Source organism: Phyllostomus discolor, chromosome 3 (assembly GCF_004126475.2).
Source record: "Phyllostomus discolor isolate MPI-MPIP mPhyDis1 chromosome 3, mPhyDis1.pri.v3, whole genome shotgun sequence".
NCBI classification, from domain to species: domain Eukaryota; kingdom Metazoa; phylum Chordata; class Mammalia; order Chiroptera; family Phyllostomidae; genus Phyllostomus; species Phyllostomus discolor.
Window position 1 is genome coordinate 75,202,048 of NC_040905.2, and position 19,977 is coordinate 75,222,024.

Consider the following 19,977-nt stretch of genomic DNA (forward strand, 5'->3'; position numbering starts at 1 on the left):
AGAGGATTCAATCCCTGGTCAGGGTGCGAATACAGGAGGCAACCAGCAGATGTTTCTCTCTCACACTGATGTTTCTCTTTCTCCCTCTCTCCCTCTCCCTCCCTGCGTCCTTCCTCTCTCTCTACAATCTTTAAAAATATCCTCAAGTGAGGATTTAAAAAAAAGAATCTTTTATATAAAGAGCATCTAATAAATTCATCAAAAAAACACATTTTAGTTAAAAACCCCATAATCTTTTACTTTAAGCCATTTAACTAGTGTTACTCTCACAATTAATAAAGACATAAAATTTTAAATAACAATAGCCAAGACTTTTATTTTCAATCCTCAACTAATAAACTCATAGGTTAAAGATGTCAATTTTAACACTCTGAAAAGCCCTATCAAAAATCATTTACTGTATCTCTTTCACATAAGCAAAAACATGAAGAAAACATTCCCCTGGGCTGCTCTGTAAAAGCTGACACCTATCTAAAAATCTCATCTCTCTTCTCCCCCTCCCACTACATACACAGATTCTTGAAATTAAGATTGTTATCATCTAATAGCTTAAATAGCAATTATTCACACCTATGAGATAAACATTTAACCAGCAAGCACTATTCCACATACCACATTCATCTTGATAATAACCCATGTCAATAGTATACACAGAGATTACAGGCATTTCCTTTGTTTTGCCCATCATTGGCAGCTATTACAGGATAGTAAAAAAAAAGTCCCCAAGAAGTCACACATTGTGTTAATGAAGTAGGGCTCAGTGTCAGTTTTCTCCCAGAGACTTAATGTTGCATGCTTACTCCTGTACGTGAGTACTCAATACTGCACTGTTTTTAGAAAATGAATTGGTAACATAAGAGAAATGTTTTAATTAAATGTATAATAAAATGGGTGATAAAAGCACACATTGGGAGAAAATAGTTCTTATTTCAAATCCCACAGGTATTTTGTTTTCCTCTAATTTCTCTTGGCTGAACTTAATTGGTCCCTTTTCAAAATCCATTAGATTTATAAACAAAAAGCACCTCCACGATAGACCTTTTCAGGCCGTTGGCATAATAACAACGCCACATCGAGTAAACATCTTTGTGCTCGGTACCTATGCCTGGGGTAGCTAGGGTAAAAATCTACCAATTACTCATGTGAAGGATACGCATACTTAAAATTACAATGGGCACTGCCAAAAGACCATTACAATTCATTCGATGAGAGTATGTTTCCCCACACCCTTGCCAAAATTTGGATTCAACAAAATTTTTCCAATCTGATTGAGCAAATAAAGGGGAAGGAGGTAACTGCTCTATCATGTGCTTGCTCATCAATTGCATTTCCTTGAATTTGGGTTAGGCATTCTCTAACTAACCCAAAGTTTATGAGCAAATTCTACTAAGTACTTCTAACACAATTTTACTTAGTATAGTTAGCTCTTCACACTGTCTAAAGATCATTTTTGTGCTTGTGATAAGAGCCTAATTTTGTTTCCAAGTGGACAGACAACTGCACCATTTTTTACCAGAAAGGCCATAATTTCTTTGGATTTGAAACAACTTTATCATCTACTAAATGAACCCGCATTATATCCCATATAATTATGGGATTATTCCCATATGATTATTCCTCAACCAATCCTCTAAGATTTTAATGAGCTATGGTAGTTTAATTTGTCGATATCCTGCATTCTTTTTCAAAATTGTCTGTAAATTTTTAGACATTTTTCTCTACTAGAGCAAGCTGAGAAACAGCTTACCAATTTAATAAACAATTCTGTTGGGAAATCTGATGAACTAAATTTAATTGACAGTCTTGGTGGGGGAAGACATGATATTTACAAAGTAAAACCCATATGGTTTTCTTTCATATCCTTCAAGGAAGTTTTATACTTTTTTTCATGCAGGTCTTATAAAATTCTACTTAGGCACTGTGGAAGGCAGAATTTATAAAATGGTTCCCACCCCCAAAATATATCCTGCTCTAATCCCTGGAGTCGGTGAGTATGATAAATATCACCCCTGTGATGGGGTTATATGTCAGAGTTGGCCTTAATATAGGGACTTATTGGAGTATATCTGCCCTGATCACTTGGGACCTTACAAGCAAAGCAATTACTCCAACAAAAGAGAAAGGCAGAGGGGAAGTAAGGCACTCAAAGCATGGGAACACCTGCACAGGTGCTTGCCACTGGGAAGATGAAGGGGGCCATATGAGAAAGCAGTGTGAACAGCCGTAAGGAGCTGAGAGTGGAACCCAGCTGACAGCCAGTAAGAAAATGGGAACCTCAGTCCTACAATCACAGGAATGGGGTTTTGCTAACAACCTGAGTCTGAAAGCAGATTCTTCCTTAGAGCCTTCAGATAAAAAAAGCCCAGCTGACCAATGCCTTGATTTCGGCCAAGAGAATGAGCAGGGAACCCAGCCACACCATCCTAGACTTCTGACCTACAGAATAAATACGGGTACGCTTAAGCCTCCAACTTGTGGTAAGCTGTTACACAACAATAGTAAACTAATATAGGCTTATTCTTAGGTATTTAATAGTTTTAGTTATACCTTATATTACTTTCTGAATGGCTATAGCTAGTGTATTGGAAAGCAACTGACTTTCTTACATTGGTCTATTTCCTAGCCATCTTGATAAACTCATATTAGTGAAGAGTTGTTTTTTCCCCTTGATGTTAGAGAAAGAGAAAAACATTGATTTGTTCTTCCACTTATTTATGCGTTCATTGGTTGCTCTTTGTATGTACCCTGACCAGAAATCAAACCCACAATGGAGCTACCTTGCCAGGGCTAGTGAAAACAGTTTTGGTCTATGGCCCTGACTGGTGTGGCTCAGTTGGATGGGGGTCATCCCACAAAGTGAAAGGTCACTGGTTTGATTCCCAGGCAGGGCACACACCTGGGGTGTGTGAGAGGCAACTGATTGATGTTTCTCTCACACATCAATCTTTATCTCCCTCTCTCTCTCCCTCCCTTCTTCTCTCTAAAAATAAATAAATAAAATCTTTTTAAAAAAAATAGTTTGTCTATGGAGTCTTTTCAAAGAGTAAATGTTCTAGTTTTTCCATTTCAGAATGCCTCCTCCACACTTCTTTCTTTTTCTTACTGCATTGGCTGGGCCTCAATAAAAAATGACTGAGTTGTGAGAACATTCATCTCCTCTTTTTCTAGACTTGAATGGAATTACTTCTAAAATTTCACCACTAAGTATTAGAATGACTGCACCCTAGTCCTTTGTATATACCCTTTATCAAATAAAAGTTTCTTTTTATTCCTGCTTTTTGGTCTTCTTGTTTGTTTTGTTTTGTTCTGTTTTGATTTTTAATCAAAAATCAGTGATAATTTTATCAATTTCTTTATGGGAATCTGAAATGATTACATGGTTTTTGTTCTTTCATGTATGAATAATATTAAAAGAGTTTCTCATGTCAAATATTCTTAATAGAGAATTTCCCATTTTAGTTCTTTTGTTCTGGGTGCAATATCAAGCTCTCTCCCTATTTGGAGAGGATTCCTACTTTGTGAGTCTTGGTGGAGGCAGGATCCAGACTCCCTAACACCTGGCAGCTGGGTGGTGACACATGACCTGGTTTCAGCCAAGGACTCTGACTTCTGAGTAAGTGATGCAAAGGTGAAGGAAATACTAAGAACTCACTCATCCAGAGGTAGAATCAACTGTGATAAGGAGTAATAATAAACCAATTCCTGAACCAGGTTTCCTGGCATTTTTGAGATACTAAAAAGGAACAGCCAGGCATTCCACCAGCCTCCATTCTCTTGCCCTGTGAGAGCACTGAATATGTACATTTGGACCCGAGAACCACAAATCCTGAGTAAGTGTACAGGAAATTTAAATTGTATACTATAAATATCATGATACATACAAACTAGTTTATCATAGGAATGTGAGTACATCAAGCAGAATTCTTGATTGCAAACAATAACAATTGACTCTTGCTAAATAACCATGAAAAGAATTTACTGGAAAGAGACTCGGTGCCTTGCAAGTTCTATAGACATCACCTGATGGTTGCTTGGGTCTCCTCCTAATCCCCATATATCCATAGCCACTAAATTGGGAGCAATCCTTAATCCATCACTACCTCCTTCCATAGTCCCGCCCAGGTTTTGGAGTATGGTTTTCAGTTTCAATTGTTTCACATTTGCCTTTTGCCTCAGGAATTTTTTTTTTAATAGTTTCTGGCCGGCTGAGATCAGCCTTTCTTATTTTTCCAGACTGCTATGGAAAATGCACACATATCTTTCCTATTACTTCAAAATATTTCTGGAAGGCTAGCATATGAGGCCAGTATTCCATCTTGATCTAATCTCCCTCTGGGTTCTTTCTCCCAGTGAGGCACAAGCGGGAATGGGCAGAGTAACTGGAACAGGTAGAGCCCACAAATCCAATGTAATCCTTCTGTCCCAGGCAGGTAAAGAAGTGCTTTGTAAACAAAAGGAGAATAAATTATCTTTAAAATTATAGCACTGAAATGGGGGCAGATTTAAATACCATATGTATACATTATATTTAAGTCTGCCCCCATTTCAGTGCTATAATTTTATATAATAGATCACACATACACAGAAAATATAAACATTATATATATTCTGTGCAATATATAATTTATATATAGTAGCTATATATAATATATAATTTATATATAAATCAACTTATAATCTATACTATAGATATATAAATATCAAGGCTGTCTTTATGAAAAATATTTCATGCTTCCACAAGAAATGTTAGATTTTTCATATATACAATCTATTTATAAAGTATAAAGAATATATAATACTCTGCTCATGAAAAATATACACAAAAGCAAACTTGGAAAACAAGTTTAGTAGTTTGGAAAGTATAAAGAAATGGCAAAGATTTCATGCATAGAAGAAGAAATCACCATTTTCCAAAACAGTAATTCCAAAAATACCAGAACATTGTCCATCCTATGTGACAGTTTGCATTTATACAGAATCTGGTGCTGAAAATTCTTTAGAAATATCCCCCTTCAGTGTACTTGTTACTCTGTGCAGAGAAACCACAGAGAAAGCACGCGGCATTATGCAATGACTCCAGAGCTGAACTATAAGAAAACACAATGTCTCATGATTCCCTACACAGCTTTGTATTACGGGTGTGTCTGCATAGGCACCTGGAACACAGCCAGGTGAACCTCAGAAATACTATCATTCTGTCACTACTCCAAGCAAACATGTCTGTGAGAATCTCTTAAGTCTCATCTGTCATCCTGTAATATGACAAGACCCAGAAGAGTGGATGCCAGCAATAAATTCGCTACCAGGTGGGGGTGCACATGACCAGCTCAAATTTCTGCCATTCCTGCCCTAACTGACCCCTTCAGATCAGCCTTCTGCTTTCACACTTACTCTTTCTTTATGTGAGTTCCTCATAGAAACTGCCTGTGGGCTCTCTATTTTGCAGTTCCAAGTTGAGTCTTCAGGTTTAAAAAAAAGTATACTTGCCCTGGCTGGCGTAGCTCAGTGGATTGAGCGCGGGCTGTGAACCAAAGTGTCGCAGGTTCGATTCCCAGTCAGGGCACATGCCTGGGTTGCAGGCCACGGCCCCCAGCGTTTCTCTCTCTCTTTCTCCCTCCCTTCCCTCTCTAAAAATAAAATAAATAAAATCTTTAAAAAAAAAATTGGGATATTTCATATGAAAAAAACTGGATTAAAAAAAAAAAAAAAAAAAAGTATACTTGAATAAAAACAAATTTAGAACCAAATAGAGAACTGACACAAGAGCCAAAGAACAAACTAGAAATACAGTGGGCAAGGAATAGGCCAGTTTCAGGATTTATTACTAGAAAAGGACAAGTAAGTACCATCAAGGATATTATCATAGAAACATGACTTCATTCATTCAAATATTTATTGAGTACCTATTCATGCTAGCAAGTGATTCATCTCTAGAACATGGAACAAGTATTATAACAACCATGCCAGAGGAGGGCAAGATGTGCCCAGAACGTAACACAAAAACCTCCATGGCGGAAGCACTGATTGGCCCATCAGAACCTGAAAGAAGCTGGGGGCTACAGGGTGGCTAAAGCTTCTAGAAAGTGAGACAGGGAAGGACCTGACTAATTACCATGCACATGCTTTACCTGCACAAAAATATTTTTAAACAGCAAATCTATGCCAATTAGAACCTAGTCATTACCTTTTTGGCTCACAAAGGTAGTTGTTTTGTGGTTCCATTTCATGCACAAAGGTTTGTTAAGTAAAATGCACAGGGACAAGACAAGACTAGTGTTGAGCTGTCAATTTGTTGACCATGTTTACATATAAACAATTCACACTCCCCATTTCTCCACAAAAGAGTAACTTTAAGACTTTTTAATCTGAATTCTTCCTGAGCTAACTATTATAGGTCATTAAATACTAGTGAGGAGGCTACGTACCCCCAGTCCCTTAACTCTACTTCTTTCAGTACTTGGCAAAACAAAGACATGAATATGACCGTATTTAGTATCATTCCTATTCTTTCTGACCATTTCTAGCAGAAATCTCTACCAAAATGAGAAATTTCTAAAATGCTTCAAAATAAGACATAATTGTGACCATAGCACTTAGTAACATGCCCAAGGAGTTTCTGAAGGAACGGTAAATTTAAAAATAGTCTTAGACATATAACGGACCTCCATTAATGCAACCTGAGAGCTGAACAACAACACAAGTATCAGGAAAGGAATTTCTGAGGCCTCCCTCGGCCTGGGCTTGTTTCTCCTCTTCCCTTTATCTGGAATATCCTCCCTGCTCTGTCATTGTCAAAACCCCACTTAGCCTTTGGGACCCAGTTCCAACGCCACTTTCTCCACAGCAGCCGGCCCTTCTCCTCAACCTCATTATAACCTCTGCCTCCAATGAACCTACGAAGTGTCTCATTTTTGCACATCTCTGGGGCTGACACTATTCTGCCTTTACTAATGCCATTTTCTATTTCTTTTAACTTTTCTAATATTTAGACATTTTGAAAGCAAGTACTAAACTATCCACCATTTCCTTTCCAGGCAGTCCAACAATCTGCACACAGTAAAAATACCTAAAAGTTCACTGAATTAATGCTAAGAGCCAAGAAGCAAGGGAGAGATATAATACTGGAAGACCACAGTGGCCTATGAACTAAACTTCTCTTCCTGCCTCCTAATGAAGATGTCCATGTTTCCCGACCAATCAGACCTACAAAAGCAAAGAGAAAGCTGCATGGATTCAGTTATCCTAACCTCAGTATGTATCCGATTCAAAGCTACTTAAGCTTACTTTTAATTTAAAGAAATATACATTTGTTTCAGTATCCTATAGTTCCAACAGACTCAGACTCTAAAACCAGTTTAAGGAGTAAGTAGCTTACTTTTCAAATTTACAAGATACCAAAATATAAAGGGACCCAATATTAATTTTTACATGTAAATCTTATAGAAATGTATGGTTTTCTTTATGGGATAAAATAAATTTGACAGGAATTTGGTTTTCTATCATTAGGAAAACAAAATAGATATATATGAAACAGCTAGGAAGAAAATAAAGGAAGCAACTGACTGTTTATTACTCCATTCAGTAAAACTTCATTTAGACTTCTGGCCAAGATGGAGGTGTAGGTAGACATACTGTGCCTCCTTGCACAACCAAAATAAGGACAACAATAATTTAAAAACAAAAAAGCAACCAGTGGTGACAGAAAACTGAACTGTATGGAAGTCCAACAACCAAGGAGTTAAAGTAGACACATTCATCCAGACCAGTAGCAGTAGGAGGGGTGGAGTTGGAGAGCCTAGACAGAGAGGGCATGAGGCAGACCTACAAAATTTACAAGATACCAAAGCCTTGGGCTTTGGCAAGCCTTGGGCTTGCAAAGCTGCAGCTGGCAGACCCAGCAAGGCAGCAGATTGTAGAGGGGTGCGACATATCTAGTCCCACATTCATGTGAAGATAAACCAGGCAAAACTGGGGATCAAGACAGACCACGCAACCCAGGGCAACCGAGGGCTCCAGCTCCAGGAAATAAAGCCTCAAACCACCAATTAAAAACACCTGTAGGGACTGAGCTGCAGGGAGAAACTCCCAGCCTCGCTAGAGAGTTCGTTGGAGAGACCCACAGGGTCCTAGGATGTACACAAACCCACCCATACAGAAATCGGCACCTGAAGGGCCCAGTTTGCTTGTGGGAAGCAGGGAAAGTGACTGAAATTCAGCAGGGCGGGGCAGAGCAAGTGCCATTATTCCCTTTTGGGCCCCTCCCCCACAGACAGCATCACAACCCAACAACTGGGTTGCCCCACCCTGGCAAACACCTAAGGCTCTGCCCCTTACTACTTAACCAGCGCATCAAGACAAAAAAAAAAAAAAAAAAAAAAAAAAGGCCCAAATAGAAGAACAGATCAAAGCTCCAGAAAAAATACAACTAAGAGATAGCCAACCTATCAGATGCATAGTTCAAAACACTGATAATCAGGATACTCACAGAATTGGTTGAATCTGGTCATAAATTAGATGAAAAAATGAAGGCTACACTAAGTGAAATGAAAAATACAAGGAACCAATAGTGATGGGAAGGAAACTGGGACTCAAATCAATGGAGTGGATCAGGAGGAAGAAAGAAACATCCAATCAGAAAAGAATGAAGAAACAAGAATTCAAAAAAATGAGGAGAGGCTTAGGAACCTTTGGGACTCAGAGAGTCCCAAAGAAGTTGAACACAAGGAGGAACATACCCAGGCACATCAAAATTACATTACCCAAGATTAAAGATGGGGAGAGAGTCTTAAAAGCAGCAAGACAAAAAGAAGAGAGTTACCTACAAAGGAGTGCCCATAAGACTGTCAGCTGATTTCTCAAAAGAAACCTTGCAGGCAAGTAGGGGCTGGAGAGAAGTATTCCAAGTCATGAAAGGCAAGGACCTACATCCAAGATTGCTCTATCCAGCAAAGCTTTCATTTAGAATGGAAAGGCAGATAAAGTGCTTCTCAGATAAGGTCAAGTTAAGGGAGTTCATCGTCACCAAGCCGTTATTATATGAAATGTTAAAGGGACTTATCTAGGAAAAAGATCAAAAACATGTACAGTAAAATGACAGTAAACTTACAATTATTAACAACTACATCTAAAACAAAAACAAAAACAAACTAAGCAAACAGCTAGAACAGAAACAGAACCTCATAAATGGAGAACACTTGTAAGGTTATCAACAGGGGAGTGGGAGGAGGAGAGTGGGAAAAGGTATGTTGAATAAGTAGCATAGATGGTAGGTAGAAAATAGACAGGGGGAGGGTAAGAATAGTATGGGAAATGTTGAAGCCAAGAACTTATAAGTATGACACATGGACATGAAGTAAAGGGGGTGAATGTGGGTGGGAGAGGGTATGCAGGGTGGAGGGGGGTTAAGGGGGGAAATGGGACAATGGTAATAGCATAATCAATAAAATATATTAAAAAGATAAAAAACAAATAAAACATACTAGTGCTCAATTCAGGGTAGCTATGGGGATGAAGGTGATGTAAATTCCTGTATCCTCATCACCTGTACAAAGGCTGTTGAATAAGAGAATAAATGGATGGATAGAACACATAACTGTATACTTTTATTGGACTGTTTCTTGGTCTGGGATTTCTATTGTATTTTCTAAAGCTCAGTTAACTGGATTTAAAATTGTATAGAATTTAAAATGTTTTACTTATTCTATGGTTTTTTTCCCCCTGACCCCAGAAAAATACCCTTAGAAATGGTTTTAATTATTAACAAGAAAGGCTTTTGGACTCAAACAGATTTGGCTGTAAGTACTGGCTCTAAATATGTTATATTGGTCAAATTCCTTAAAGTCACTAAGCCTCAATTTCTCCATCTGTATAATGAGGTAATAATGTATTCCTCTACTGACTTGTGTGAGACTTAAGTGGAATAATGCATTTAAGATGCATGTATGTGCATGAGTAATGTGTGTGCCTTGCATATTGTAAGCATTTATTAAATGATATTCTAAAATATCAATAAAGAAAAACTGGTAAAAAAAGAAAAACTTCATTTAAATGTTACAGTATGGGGGGTGAGGGTAGGGGGTGGAAGGAGTGAGCAAAAAGGAAAAAGGCCTCATGAACACAGGCAACAGTGTGGTGACTGTGAGTGGGGAAGGGGAGTATAAGAGAACTAAACGGTAATGGAAAAATATGCTAAAAAATGTTAAAATATATTAATTCACTTTTCAAATGAGAGTAAACAAATGCCTGTGACATATTTTCTGGATTGTGAATTATATGCCACTTAAATCTCAGCCAATGAAAACAGATTACTTTTAGTGCCAACATACTCCCAACATTCTGAAAAGAACCAAGCTACAAAAGGCTTATAATATTAGAGAAAGACTCCCAAGTAGAACAAGTTTATTAGAAAATACCATCAGTGAGACTTTCAACCAGAACAAAGAATTCTTCAAATGAGTAATAACACCGTTGCTGACTAACCTGACACTACAAACCAGAAAGGCAGGTTTTTAACAGCTGCACAGAATAGCTATCACATTTAAGACAATCTCCTTCACAAAGTTTACTCCTTCACAGAGTTGGGAAAATGAATACTTCAAAAAATAATTTAATGTTATGCCTTTAAAATTCACGATATTTTCATTTAGCATTTTTGCCTATTAGATTCCAAGTTCTCTGGGAAAACTTAAATCCTGTTAAAATTTTTCAGCTCAGGCCCATCAGGATAAGGTAAAATAGAAGCTTGGAGATACTTTTCAGGCACCAAATGACAACTGCTTCTCAAACCAAGTACTGTTAACCACCATCTGTTTTTTTTTATTATTATTTTATTTTTCAATTACAGTTTACATTCAGTATTGCTCTATATTAGTTTCAGACATACAGCATAGCGGTGAGACAATCATGTACTTTACAGAGGGGTTCCCCTGATGTCTCACATATATACCTGGCCCCACACATAGTTATTATGATATTATTGACTATATTCCCTATGCTGTAATTTACACCACTGTGACTATTCTAAAACTACCAAATTGTACTTCTCAATCCCTTCACCGTATTCACCCAGCCCCCACGAGCCCCTCTCCTCTGTCAACTGTCAGTCTGTTCTCTGTATCTATGAGTCTGTTTCTATTTTGTTTGTTTGTTTAATTTTCTTCTTTAGATTCCACATATAAGTGAAATCATATGGTATTTGTCTTTCTCTGTGTGACTTATTTCACTTAGTATAATACCTTCTAGGTCCATCCATGCTGTTGCAAAAGTAAGATTTCATTCCTTTTTATGGCTGAGTAATATTACATTGTATATATTGGGTTGGCCAAAAAGTTCATTTGTTTTTTTCATAAGATTGCTCTAGTAGCACTTAGTTGTCTTTACCTTCATTCAAAACAACTTTGTTAGATTGTATTGTGACAGCTGTCATATCAGTGTGCATTTAAAAAACATCAAAATTGGAGAATTTCTGCATAGCCATTTTAATATTGAAGATAGAAGAAAATATGCAACATTTTTGGCATATTATGCTTATTATTTCAAGAAAGGTAAAAATGCAACTTAAACACACAAAAAAGATTTGTGCAGGATACAGAGAAGGTGTTCTGATTGATCAAATGTGTCAAAAGTGGTTTGCAAAGCTTCATGCCAGATATTTCTTGCAGGATGATGCTCCATGATCTGGTAGACTAGTTGAAATTGATAGTGACCAAATCAAGACATTAAATAAGACAAGGATGCCCGCTTTCACCACTCCTATTCAACATAGTATTGGAAGTCCTAGCCATAGCAATCAGACAAGAAAAAGAAATAAAAGTCATCCAAATTGGAAAGGAAGAAGTACAATTGTCACTGTTTGCAGATGACACAATAGTATACACAGAAAATCCTATAACACCACTAAAAAACTACTCAACTCAATAAATGCATTTGGCAAAACAGCAGGATATGAAGTCAAACTCAGAAATTGAAGGCATTTTTGTACACCAACAATAAAATATCAGAAACAGAAATCAGGAAAAAAATCCCATTTGATATAGCAACAAGATAAATAAAGTACCTAGGAATAAACCTAACTAAGGAGGTAAAAGACCTGTGCTCAGAAAACTATGCAACCCTGAAGAAAGAAATTAAGGAAGACACAAACAAACAGAATCATGTACCATGCTCATGGAATGGAAAAATTAACATAATCAAAATGGCCATACTACTCAAAGCAATTTATAGATTCAATGCAATTCCTATTAAAGTACCAATGACATATTTCATAGATATAGAACAAACATTTCAGAAATTTATGTGGAACCATAGATGACCGTGAATAGCTGCAGAATTTTGAGAAAGAAGAGCAAAGTAGGAGGGATCACCAAACTATATTACAAGGCCACTGTAATCAAAACAGCCTGGTACTGGCATAAGAACAGACACATAGACCAATGGAGCAGAACAGAGAGCCCAGAAATAGACCCAAGTCTCTACGGTCAATTAATATTTGACAAAGAGGGAAGAAGCATAAAATGGAGTAAAAATAGCCTCTTCAACAAATGGTGTTGGGAGAGCTAGACAGCTACATGCAAAAAAACGAAACTCAATCACCAACTTACACCATACACAAAAATGAATTCAAGGTGGATAAAAGTCTTAAATATAAGTCATGACACCATAAAAGTCCTAGACTAGGAAAACATTGGAAGAAAAATCTCACACATTGCACACAGCAACATCTTCACTGATATGTCCCCTAAAGCAAGGGACATAAAGGAAAGAATAAACAAATGGGAGTTCATCAAATTAAAAAGCTTCTGCACAGCTAAAGGAAACAGGAAGAGAACCAAATATATGGGAAAACATATTTGCCAATGATACCTCGGACAAGGATTTGAGCTCCAATATATATAAAGAACTCACATGACTCTACTCCAGGAAGAAAAAAACCTAATTAAAAAATGGGCAAAGGACCTGAACAGACACTTCTCCAAGGAGGACATAAAGAGGATCCAGAGACATATGAGAGGATGCTCAGCATCACTAGCCATCAGAGAGATGCAAATTAAAGCCACAATGAGATATCACTTCACCCTGGTCAGAATGGCCATTATAAACACATCAACAAACAAGTGTTGGAGAGGATGTGGAGAAAAGGGAGCCTTAGAGCACTGTTGGTGGGAATGCAGAGTGGTGCAGCCACTGTGAAAAACAGTATGGAATTTTCCTCAGAAAACTAAAAATGGATCTGCCTTTTGACCCAGCAATTCCACTGCTGGGATTATACTCTAAGAGCTCTGAAACACCAATCCAAAAGAACCTATGCACCCCAATGTTCATAGCGGCACAATTTACAATAGCCAAGTGCTGGAAACAAACCAAGTGCCCATCAGTAAATGAGTGGATCAGAAAACAATGGTACATTTACACAATGGAATTCTATGCACCAGAGAGAAAGAAGGAGCTCCTACCCTTTGTGACAGCATGGGTAGAACTGGAAAGTATTATGCTAAGTGAAATAAGCCAGGTGGTGAGGGACAAATACCATATGATCTCACCTTTAACTGGAACATAATCAACAAAAGAAAAAAGCAAACAAAATATAACCAGAGACACTGAAATTAAGAACAATCTACCAATAGCCAGAGGGGAGGGGGAAGGGGACAGTAGAGAGAACTACTATAAAAGACACATGGACAAAACTAAGGGGGAGAGTGGAAGCAAGGGAGGGAGGTGGGTTTGGCTGGAGTGGGGAGAAAATGTAGACAACTGTAATTGAACAACATTAAGTAATTTAAAAAATAAAAAAAATTTAAAAAACAACAATAAAGTAATTTAAAAAAGACATTAATTGAGAACAATCAATGTCCTACCACACTGGAGATAGCTCACATACTCAAAATATCCAAATCAATAAAGTTACTGGTGAAAATGAAAAATGTGTCTTTTATTTTATGGGAAAAAAAACATGCGGGCTTTTGGCCAACATCTATTCACAGCTTTTTTGCCCACTCATCTATTGATGGACACTTGGGCTGCTTCCATATCTCAGTGATTGTGAATAACACTGCAATGAACATAGGGGTGCTTATGTTCTTTCAAATTGGTGTTTTGAGTTTCTCTGGATATATTCCCAGAAGTGGAATCACTGGGTGATAAAGCAATTGCATTTTTAATTTTTTGAGGAAACTCCATACTGTTTTCCAGAGTGGTTATAGCAATCTGCATCCCCGCCAACAGTGCACAAGGGTTCCCTTTGCTCCACATCCTTGCCAGCACTGTTTGTTGATTTGTTGAAGGTTGCCATTCTGACAGGTGTGAGGTAGGATCTCATTGTGGTTTTAATTTGCATTTCTGTGACTATTAGTGACGTTGAACATCTTTTCATATGCCTATTGGCCATCTTTATGTCCTCTTTGAAAAAGTGTCTATTCAGATCTTCTGCCCACTTTTTAAGTGGGCTGGTTGTTGTTCTGGTGTTGAGTTGTCTGGGTTCTTTCCAAATTTTGGTTATTAACCCATAACCAGATGTATCACTGGCTAATACTTTTACCATCTAATGGTTTTTGACTAAGAGTTACCTTCACTGCTAATTGAGGAATTTGTAAAGAAAGCCCTCATTTGGTAATTTTTTTTAAAAAGTAAAATGTGTTTATTTTTCAAGCAGCCGCTTATATTTATCATATATAAAAGTTTGTTCACACTAATGAACTTTTCTCAGACTTTTATCTAATGTTTCTGTTATCTGTTGCTATGGGACAAATCACCTCAAAACTTAGTGGCTTAATGCAACAACCACAACTTGCACATGATTCTGCAATTTGGGCAGGGCTTGAAAGAAACAACTTTTATCTGCTCTAGCTGATGTTGGCTGGAGAGGATCATGTGGGCTCAAGCACATAAAGCGGCTTCATTCACACACTGACATCTCACTTGAGGTGAGTGGGATGTCTGGAGGCTATCTGGCTCTCTCTCAATCACTCTCTTCACAGTCTCTCATCCTCCAAGTCCTCCCTCTCCAGCAGGGTAATCTGACTTCATCACATGGTGACTGAGGACTCTGAGAAAGCAGGTGTAGAAGCTGCCCAGTTTCCTAAGGCCCAGACTTAGCACAGAATCACCCTTGATATACTCTATTGGTCAAAGTAAGTCAAAGGGTCAGCCCAGGTTCAAAGGGAAGGGAAATAGATCCAATTTCTTGGTAGAAGGAAAGACATGAATGTCTAGTAAGTGACTGGAAGAATCATTGCTAATCATCTTTTTAGACAGTCTACCATATATTGCTTCCTGATCTCCCTCCCTATACCTTTTATACTCTTTATGGTATTTTCTCTGCTCAACTCATATTCACTGTAATACTTCCCATTACTGCAAAAGAGAGTAAATCTTGATCATCTATATTTACAGAACTATGCTGGAACTATGCTGGATGCTCTCATATACTTTATCTCATTTAATCCTCACAGGAGCTATGTGAACTTGGCATTTTATTTCCATTTCACAAACAAGGGCACAGAAGTTAGAAAAGGATAAGTAGTTTGGCTACAGTCACACAGAAATAAGTGGTAAAGGCAGGATTCCATTGCAGAAATGTCTGACAAAAGGTTGGCCTCATTCTTTTATACCAGTGGTTCTCAAAAAGTGTGATCTGAGGATCCCTGGGAAGACCTAGATACCCATTCAGTAGCTCGGTAACATTCCTAATATTACTGATTTGTTACTTGTTGTTTTCTTCTCCTTGTCTCACAAGTATACAGTTTTCCAGAGGTTACAGGGCATATGACAGATACCACTACCACTGCAAATGCAGAAAGCAAATATAAGAATCCAACTATTTTCCATTAAGCCAGATACTAATGTGCAAAGATGTTAAAACAAGGTCATTTTTCTCACTAAAACTGTTTTGGAAAATATAGCTATTTTAATTAAAATGTTAATTTCCTGGTGTTGAACAAATACAATGTGATTACATAAGATATTAACATGAGGAGAAGCTGAGTGAAGGGTATTCAGGAACTCTTAATCTTTGCAACTCTTCTGCAAATCTGATTTGATTTCATTTCAAGTAAATTTTCAGAAATTAACCTTTGAGCTAAAAAAGTTTCATAGGTAATAAGAGACATGAAATGAACAAAAATTCTGTCACATCAATTCTAGTCACTGCATGTCAAAGAGTAAGTCAATACTGAAATACTGGACAATAAGACCTTTTTATAATCACAGCCTTTTTTAAAATTGTTTAAGTAAAAATAAAAGTGTGTTATAGATCCTAAAAAATAAAATATTGAGAATTTACCAATAATCATGCCTTATTCAAAATACTTAAATACTTATTTTTTGTTTTGTTTCCCTACTTTATTTTTATATTTTTTATTATTATATGTTATTTTTATTGTATTTCTCCATTACTGAATGCTTATATTTTTAAAACTCATAAACCTTATAGAGCAGGAGAACATGTGTTAAGCCAAGGATTTGTGTTTTACAAACGTAATCCCTCATTTGAGGTATAACCATTTGAGCTTTAATTTGAATAATAAAAGACTATATTTCAAAACTTTACATGTACTATGTTGAATATTAGCAATTATAATTTCAGCAAAAAAATACATTCTATTTTATATAGAAGGTTTAAGAAAAAGTTTTAAAAATCCATTATCTCCTACTCATAATTTTTTCCAAGTGTGGTGCAGCAAAGATGGCCACAAACTACGGTATTTGACTCTCTTCCCATCAAGAGGTCGAATTCCCCTCTCCTAGTTTCTGGGCTAGCCTATGAGGGCTTTCACTGACACAGGTTGCTAAGCCAGATCCAGTGTAGCTTTTTAAACTGACTGCTTTCTCACTGGTGTCTTGGAACCCCGAGCCATCATGAAAGAAGTCTAACCAGCCTGCACAGAGACCATGGGGAGAGAGCCCGAGACTACATAAGCAGTGGGGCTCAGCTGAGCCCAACCTTCCAGACGCCTGCCAGGATACCGGGCCTGTGCATGAAGACATTCTAGACCCTCCAGAGAGCCGACTGCCTGATCGACACCAACTAGACCATGGTCAGTGCCACATGGAGAAATACTGCCCAGTGGTGCCTCGCTCACTGTCCTGAGCTACAAACCATGAAACATAACACAATGCCTGTTGTTTGAAGCCACTGAATTTTGGGTAGTCTTTTAAAATACAACTATATAACCATAGATAATCAGACTAATGGTAACACTCAATTGTTCTCAGTCAATTAATGCAGATCCCCAAGAAAAAGAGTCAAAGCACATACCAAGACACGATTAACTTCTGTCTTCCATTACAGTTAGATATGTAAAATACATACATTAGGAAATTCTCAAAAATTTCCAGTAAAAAGCTATTTGATATCCTCCTTTAATATCCCTGTACTGTTGCACTTCCTTCCACCCTCGTTCCCGGTGTACCTAGAAGCTTATCCCTGGGTACTGTGGCGCCAGCTTGTTATCTGGAGCACTTAAGAGTCTCTATGAATAGCAGAGTAACATTTGGTTTCCTTAACTAGAAATTCCCCCTTAATACAAATGGCTCTATTTCCAAGTGGTAGTCCTAGTGGGTAGGACATGACATATGTTTCCAGACTGCTGGGTTGTTTCTCTAGCATGATCAAGCCCTTATTTTGCTAGAATTTTTTCAGGATTGGGAAGAGGAGGTTTTTCATCTTGTAAAATGTCCCCTTAAAACACAGAAAAATGCCCTTTTTAAGACAAATGGAATTGTAAGAAAGTAAAGTTCAGTAAATTATGAACTCCCTCACCCGAAACACAATCTATGTTTAGATAGAGCAAATCACTGTTCTATGAGGTGACAATTCTGTTACAGCTGAGCCCTACATGCAGCCATGACTCCACAGTACAATCAGAGTGTAATCAAATTTAAAAAGCATGGCCCTAACATGAGTGATGATTTTTTTTACTTTCATCTCTCAAACGCTTAGGAAAAAAAATTCAGTACTACCCTCGTTCCTTTTCTTCCTGAATAATTGAAAAATTCCATTGAAAAACCCCTAGGGCCCATTCCTCTTCCTCAATACTTGTTAGAGATGAACAGGCCCTGCTCTGAGCAAGGTGGTTATCTGGTGTGGTTGGAGGTTAAGCCAAACAGGTGTCTGAGCAAGGATGGCCACCATGCCAGGCAGTGGCCGGGCAGAGCTGGCAAACTGGTTACACACAGAAAGATTAAGCAATAAGTAAATACACTAATTGGAGCCAGGTTTCTCCTGTTGAGAGAAGGGAGCTACAAATATGGAAATGGAGAAAAGGAGAATGAACCCTGTAGACACAGAGGTATTATGTCTACATATCCTGACACATGATTTAATATTTTTAAATAAACAGAGGTGTGTGTGCGCACACACCTCAATCCTCCAGGTCTCCCCACTGAGAGCAGTGACACCTCAATAGCAATAATCTCACCTAGTGCCCAGATCTTTGGTTTCTAAGTGTCATTCTCTACTCCTTAGTAGAATCTGAGGCTGAGACAAGGAAGTAAAAGTCCTAAAAAAATTGTTTATACAATAAAGGAGAGGAGTGCTCAAAGAAGAATGAAAACTTCTCCAAAAAATGCAGGAGCTAGCTTGAAGGGATTCCTACTGGTCAAATCCAGGACAATGTGAGCATCAAAATAAATGAGGAACAACTATATAGGACACATGGACAAAACCAAGGCAGAGGGTGGAAGCAAGGTAGGGAGGTGGGACTGGCTGGGGTGGGGAGGCATGGTGGGGGAAAAAATGCAGACAACTGTAATTGAACAACAATAAAGTAATTAAAAAGTGAAAATAAATAAATAAATAAACAAAAATATCAGATTACAATCCCCTGAGAGGAATCCTTGAGTCTATGTTAATATAAACATATAAATGAATAAATAGAAAAGAAGGAACTTCCTCTCAGCAAAATGCCAACTAATACACGTAGAAGGAATTACAGAATTAGAAAATGTTCATCACGGTTATAACTGATCCAGTAGAGAAGCATTGGTGATGTTAAAATGAGTGGGTGAAAATTCAAAGGAGGAATGGACATTTACAAGGTCTCAGAATCTTTCCCCACAATATATTTATTAATTACAAAGGATAAAAGGGAAACTTTATAGTGAAAAAACCAGTAACCAAACCAAAGATAATTTTACCCACAGTGGGATACACTGACACCTGAAAGGATGCAACAAACAAACAAATACAGCACTTGTCTTTTTCACGCCAAAAATACTTAACCTAAATTTAATGCAGAGAAAACATCAGACAAAAGCAAATTAAGGGAAATTGCACAAAATACCTGGCCTAGTCTCTTAAAAAATAGTAAGGTCATTTCCCATAAGACTATCAGTTGATTTAAAAAAAAAACTAGTAAGGTCAGGAGAGTACTGAGTAACTATTTTAGATTGAAGGGGACAAACACATTGACAAAAGTCCCACAAATAATCTGGGATTATTTTGCTCTAAAGACCAATATTGAGGCAACTTATAAAATCTGAATGGAGTCTGTGGATTAGGTGGCCACACCATAACTAATTTCCCGTGTTGATGGTTGTACCATGATGGAGCAGCAGAGGGTCCTTGCTTGTAGCTAATGTGTACTAATGCACTCGAGGGTAATGAATCTGTTTTCAATTTACAAATGGTTCAGTAAGAGAGAAAAAATCATGATAAAGCCTATGTGGTAAAATATCAACAACAGCATCTGTAGGTGAAGGGTATAGAAGAGTTTATATAGTCACTCACCCTCCCAACTTTAAAATTATGTGATTTTTGATGAAATTAATTTAGGAGACATTCTAAATTTAAAAGATAAAGTGTGGCTTTGAATTTTTTTTATTGTTATCTATTGATTTTACAGGGAGAAAGGGGTGAAGGGAGAGAGAGAAGCATCGATTTGTTGTTCCACATATTTGTACATTCATTGGTTGATTCTTGTATGTGCCCCAATGCGGGGACCAAACCCACACACTTGGTATATTGGGACAATGCTCTAATCA

At 37.5% G+C, this 19,977-nt stretch overlaps 1 protein-coding gene across 4 annotated transcripts in view; it reads right to left on the minus strand.

Annotated features, from left to right (window-relative positions):
* EPB41L4A (erythrocyte membrane protein band 4.1 like 4A) overlaps window positions 1-19,977 on the minus strand; it is a 252,216-nt gene that overhangs the window by 151,690 nt on the left and 80,549 nt on the right. The gene's annotated exons all lie outside the window — the stretch shown is intronic.